This window comes from Phyllobates terribilis, unplaced genomic scaffold (assembly GCF_046119375.1).
Source record: "Phyllobates terribilis strain yellow unplaced genomic scaffold, ASM4611937v1 Scaffold_15__1_contigs__length_34870131, whole genome shotgun sequence".
NCBI lineage: Eukaryota > Metazoa > Chordata > Amphibia > Anura > Dendrobatidae > Phyllobates > Phyllobates terribilis.
Genome location: NW_027362775.1, coordinates 4,821,870 through 4,829,417, shown reverse-complemented (window position 1 = coordinate 4,829,417; position 7,548 = coordinate 4,821,870).

Genomic DNA, 7,548 nt, shown 5'->3' with positions numbered 1-7,548 from the left:
CTGCATGGAGCATTATATGGGGTCCATTATTCTGAATGGAGCAATATACGGGGTCCATTATTCTGTATGGAGCAATATATGGGTCCATTAATCTGTATGGAGCAATATATGGGGCCCATTATTCTGTATGGAGCAATATATTGGGTCCATTATTCTGTATGGAGCAATATATGGGTCCATTATTCTGTATGGAGCAATATATGGTGTCCATTATTCTGTATTGAGTAATATATCGGTCCATTATTCTGTATGGAGCATTATGAGGTCCATTATTCTGTATGAAGCAACATATACGGTCCATTATTCTGTATGGAGCAATATATTGGGTCCATTATTCTATTTGGAGGAATATCTGGGGCCCATTATTCTGTATGGAGCATTTTATGGGGTCCATTATACTGTATGGAGCAATATATGGGGTCCATTATTCTGTATGGAGCAATATATGGGTCCATTATGCTGTATAGAGCAATAAAAAGGGTTTATTATTCTGTATGGAGCATTATATGGGGCCCATTATTCTTTTTGGAGCAATATATGGGGTCCATTATTCTGTATGGAGCAATACATGGGTCCATTACTCTGTATGGAGAAATATATGGGGTCCATTATTCTGTATGGAGCAATATATGGGGTCCATTATTCTGTATAGAGCATTATATGGGGTCCAATATTCTGTATGGAGCAATATATGGGTCCATTATTCGGTATGGAGCATTATATGGGGCCCATTATTCTGTATAGAGCAATATATGGAGTCCATTATTCTGTATGGAGCTTTAGATGGGGTCATTTATTCTGTATGGAGCAATATATGGGGTCCATTATTCTGTATGGCGCAATATATGGGGTCCATTAGTCTGTATGGAGCAATATATGTGTCCATTATTCTTTATGGAGCATTATATGGGGCCCATTATTCTGTATGGAGCAATATATGGGGTCCATTATTCTGTATAGAGCAATACATAGGGTCTATTATTCTGTATGGAGCATTATATGGGGCCCATTATTCTGTATGAAGCAATATATGGGGTCCACTATTCTGCATTGAGCAATATATGGGGTCCATTATTCTGTATGGAGCATTATATGGGGCCCATTATTATGTATGAAGCAATATATGGGGTCCATTATTCAGTATGGAGCAATATATGGGGTCCATTATTCTGTATGGAGCAATATATGGGTCTATTATTCTGTATGGAACATTATATGGGGTCCATTATTTTGTATGAAGAGATATATGGGATCCATTCTGTATGGAGCATTATATGAGGCCCATTATTCTGTTTGGAGCAATATATGGGGTACACTATTCTGTATGGAGCAATATACGGGGTCCATTATTCTGTATGGAGCAATATATGGGGTCTATTATTCTGTATAGAGCATTATATGGGGTCCATTATTCTGTATAGAGCAATAAACAGGGTCTATTATTCTGCATGGAGCATTACATGGGGCACATTATTCTGTATGAAGCAATATATGGGGTCCACTATACTGCATGGAGCAATATATGGGGTCCATTATTCTGTATGGAGCAATATATGGGATCCATTATTCTGTATGGAACATAATATGGGGTCCATTATTCTGTACGGAGCAATATATGGGTCCATTATTCTGTATGGAGCATTATATGGGGCCCATTATTCTGTATGGAGCATTACATGGGGCTCATTATTCTGTATGGAGCATTATATGGGGTCCATTATTCTGCATGGAGCATGATACGGGGTCCATTATTCTGAATGGAGCAATATACGGGGTCCATTATTCTGTATGGAGCAATATATGGGTCTATTATTCTGTATGGAGCAATATATGGGGCCCATTATTCTGTATGGAGCAATATATTGGGTCCATTATTCTGTATGGAGCAATATATGGGTCCATTATTCTGTATGGAGCAATATATGGGGTCCATTATTCTGTATGGAGTAATATATCGGTCCATTATTCTGTATGGAGCATTATGAGGCTCATTATTCTGTATGAAGCAACATATACGGTCCATTATTCTGTATGGTGCAATATATGGGGTCCATTATTCTATTTGGAGGAATATCTGGGGCCCATTATTCTGTATGGAGCATTTTATTGGGTCCATTATACTGTATGGAGCAATATATGGGGTCCATTATTCTGTATGGAGCAATATATGGGTCCATTATGCTGTATAGAGCAATAAAAAGGGTTTATTATTCTGTATGGAGCATTATATGGGGCCCATTATTCTTTTTGGAGCAATATTTGGGGTCCATTATTCTGTATGGAGCAATACATGGGTCCATTACTCTGTATGGAGAAATATATGTGGTCCATTATTCTGTATGGAGCAATATATGGGGTCCATTATTCTGTATAGAGCATTATATGGGGTCCAATATTCTGTATGGAGCAATATATGGGTCCATTATTCGGTATGGAGCGTTATATGGGGCCCATTATTCTGTATAGAGCAATATATGGAGTCCATTATTCTGTATGGAGCTTTATATGGGGTCATTTATTCTGTATGAAGCAATATATGGGGTCCATTATTCTGTATGGAGCAATATATGGGGTCCATTAGTCTGTATGGAGCAATATATGTGTCCATTATTCTTTATGGAGCATTATATGGGCCCATTATTCTGTATGGAGCAATATATGGGGTCCATTATTCTGTATAGAGCAATACATAGGGTCTATTATTCTGTATGGAGCATTATATGGGGCCCATTATTCTGTATGAAGCAATATATGGGGTCCACTATTCTGCATGGAGCAATATATGGGGTCCATTATTCTGTATGGAGCATTATATGGGGCCCAATATTCTGTATGAAGCAATATATGGGGTCCATTATTCAGTATGGAGCAATATATGGGGTCCATTATTCTGTATGGAGCAATATATGGGTCTATTATTCTGTATGGAACATTATATGGGGTTCATTATTTTGTTTGAAGAGATATATGGGATCTATTCTGTATGGAGCATTATATGAGGCCCATTATTCTGTTTGGAGCAATATATGGGGTCCACTATTCTGCATGGAGCAATATACGGGGTCCATTATTCTGTATGGAGCAATATATGGGGTCTATTATTCTGTATAGAGCATTATATGGGGTCCATTATTCTGTATAGAGCAATAAACAGGGTCTATTATTCTGTATGGAGCATTACATGGGGCACATTATTCTGTATGAAGCAATATATGGGGTCCACTATACTGCATGGAGCAATATATGGGGTCCATTATTCTGTATGGAGCAATATATGGGATCCATTATTCTGTATGGAACATAATATGGGGTCCATTATTCTGTACGGAGCAATATATGGGTCCATTATTCTGTATGGAGCATTATATGGGGCCCATTATTCTGTATGGAGCATTACATGGGGCTCATTATTCTGTATGGAGCATTATATGGGGTCCATTATTCTGCATGGAGCATTATATGGGGTCCATTATTCTGAATGGAGCAATATACGGGGTCCATTATTCTGTATGGAGCAATATATGGGTCCATTATTCTGTATGGAGCAATATATGGGGCCCATTATTCTGTATGGAGCAATATATTGGGTCCATTATTCTGTATGGAGCAATATATGGGGTCCATTATTCTGTATGGAGTAATATATCGGTCCATTATTCTGTATAGAGCATTATGAGGCCCATTATTCTGTATGAAGCAACGTATACGGTCCATTATTCTGTATGGAGCAATATATGGGGTCCATTATTCTATTTGAAGGAATATCTGGGGCCCATTATTCTGTATGGAGCATTTTATCGGGTCCATTATTCTGTATGGAGCAATATATGGAGTCTATTATTCTGTATGGAGCAGTATATGGGACCCATTATTCTGTATGGAGCAATATATGGGGTCAATTATTCTGTATGGAGCAATATATGGGGTCCATTATTCTGTATGGAGCAATATATGGGACCCATTATTCTGCATGGAGCAATATATGGGGTCCATTATTCTATATGGAGCATTATATGGGGCCCATTATTCTGTATGAAGCAATATATGGGGTCCATTATTCAGTATGGAGCAATATATGGGGTCCATTATTCTGTATGGAGCAATATATGGGTCTATTATTCTGTATGGAACATTATATGGGGTCCATTATTTTGTATGAAGAGATATATGGGATCCATTCTGTATGGAGCATTATGTGAGGCCCATTATTCTGTTTGGAGCAATATATGGGGTCCACTATTCTGCATGGAGCAATATACGGGGTCCATTATTCTGTATGGAGCAATATATGGGGTCTATTGTTCTGTATGGAGCAATATATGGGGTCCATAATTCTTTATAGAGCAATATACGGGGTCTATTATTCTGTATGGAGCATTATATGGGATCCATTATTCTGTATGAAGCGATATATGGGATCCTTTCTGTAAGGACCATTACATGAGGCCCATTATTCTGTTTGGAGCAATATATAGGGTCCACTATTCTGCATGTAGCAATATATGGGGTCCATTTTTCTGTATGAACCAATATATGGGACCCATTTTTCAGTATGGACCAATATATGGGGTCTATTATTCTGTATGGAGCAATATAAGGGGTCCATTATTCTGTATTGAGCAATATATGGGGTCCAATATTGTGTATGGAGAAATATATGGGGTTCATTATTCTGGATAGAGCATTATATGGGGTATATTATTCTGTATGGAGCAATATATGGGTCCATTATTCTGCATCGAGCATTATATGGGGCCCAATATTCTGTATGGAGCAATATATGGGGTCCATTATTCTGTATGGAGCAATATATGGGTCCCTTATTCTGTATGGAGCAATATATTGGGTATATTAATCTGTATGGAGCAATATATGGGTCCATTATTTTGTATGGTGTATTATATGGGGCCCATTATTCTCTATGGAGCATTTTATGAGGCCCGTTATTCTGTATGGAGCATTAAATGGGGTCATTATTCTGTATGGAGCATTATATGGGGTCCATTATTCTGTATGGAGCATTATATGGGGTCCATTATTCTGTGTGGAGCAAGATATGGGGTCCATTATTCTGTATAGAGCATTATATGGGGTCTATTATTCTGTATGGAGCAATATATGGGGTCCATTATTCTGTATGGAGCAATGTATGGGTCCTTTATTCTGTATGGAGCAATATATGGGTCCGTTATTCCGTATGGAGCATTATATGGGGACAATTATTCTGTATGGAGCAATATGTGGGGTCCATTATTCTGCATAGAGCAGTATAAAGGGTATATTATTCTGTATGGAGCATTATATGGGGCCCATTATTCTGTATGAAGCAAAATATGGGGTACATTATTCTGTATGGAGCAATTTTTGGGTCCATTATTCTATATGTAGCATTATGAGGCCCATTATTCTTCATGGAGCAACATACAGGGCCCATTATTCTGTATGGAGCAATATATGGGTCCATTATACTGTATAGAGCAATAAAAAGGGTCTATTATTCTCTATGGAGCATTATATGGGGTCCATTATTCTGTATGGAGCAATATATGGGGTCCATTATTCTGTATGGAGCAATATATGTTTCCATTAATCTGTATAGAGCAATATATGGGGTCAATTATTGTATATGCAGCAATATATGGGGTCCATTTTTCTGTATAGAGCATTATATGGGGTTCATTATTCTGTATGGAGCAGTATATGGGTCCATTATTCAGTATGGAGCAATATATGGGGTCCATTATTCTGTATGGAGCAATATATGGGGTCCATTATTCTGTATGGAGAATTATATGGGGTTATTTATTCTGTATGGAGCAATATATGGGGTCCATTATTCTGTATGGAGCAATATATGGGTCCATTATTCCGTATGGAGCATTATATGGGGACAATTATTCTGTATGGAGCAATATGTGGGGTCCATTATTCTGCATAGAGCAATATAAAGGGTCTATTATTCTGTATGGAGCATTATATAGGGCCCATTATTTTGTACGAAGCAATATATGGGGTCCATTACTCGGTAAGGAGAATTAGATGGGATCCATTATTCTGTATGAAGCGATATATGGGATCCATTCTGTATGGAGCATTATATGAGGCTCATTATTCTGTATGGAGCAATATATGGGATCCACTATTCTGCATGGAGCAATATATGGGGTCCATTATTCTGTATGGTGCAATATATGGGACCTATTATTTTGTATGGAGCAATATATGGGTCTATTATTCTCTATGGAGTATTATATCGGGCCCATTATTCTGTATGGAGCAATATATGGGGTCCATTATTCTGTCTGGAGCATTATGAGGCCCATTATTCTGTATGCAGCAATATATGGGGTCCATTATTCTGTTTGGAGGAATATCTGGGACCCATTATTCTGTATGGAGCATTGTATGGAGTCCATAATACTGTATGGAGCAATATATGGGGTCCATTATTCTGTATGGACCAATATATGGGACCCATTATTCTGTGTGGAGCAATATATGGGTCCATTATTCTGTATAGAGCAATATATGGAGTCCATTATTCTGTATGGAGCAATATATGGGGTCATTTATTCTGTATGGAGCAATATATGGGGTCCATTATTCTGAATGGAGCAATATATGGGGTCCATTAGTCTGTATGGAGCCAAATATGGGTCCATTATTCTTTATGGAGCATTATATGGGGCCCATTATTCTGCATGGAGTATTATATGGGGTCCCTTATTCTGAATTGAGCAATATATGGAGTCCATTATACTGTATGGAGCAATATATGGGGTGCATTATTCTGTATGGAGCAATATATGGGGTCCATTATTCTGTATGGATCAATATATGGGTCTATTATTCTGTATGGAGCAATATATGGGGTCCATTATTCTGTATGGAGCAGTATATGGGTCCATTATTCAGTATGGAGCAATATATGGGGTCCATTATTCTGTATGGAGCAATATATGGGGTCCATTATTCTGTATGGAGAATTATATAGGGTTATTTATTCTGTATGGAGCAATATATGGGGTCCATTATTCTGTATGGAGCAATATATGGGTCCATTATTCCGTATGTAGCATTATATGGGGACAATTATTCTGTATGGAGCAATATGTGAGGTCCATTATTCTGCATAGAGCAATATAAAGGGTCTATTATTCTGTATGGAGAATTATATAGGGTTATTTATTCTGTATGGAGCAATATATGGGGTCCATTATTCTGTATGGAGCAATATATGGGTCCATTATTCCGTATGTAGCATTATATGGGGACAATTATTCTGTATGGAGCAATATGTGAGGTCCATTATTCTGCATAGAGCAATATAAAGGGTCTATTATTCTGTATGGAGCATTATATAGGGCCCATTATTCTGTACGAAGCAATATATGGGGTCCATTACTCGGTAAGGAGAATTAGATGGGATCCATTATTCTGTATGAAGCGATATATGGGATCCATTCTGTATGGAGCATTATATGAGGCTCATTATTCTGTATGGAGCAATATATGCGATCCACTATTCTGCATGGAGCAATATATGGG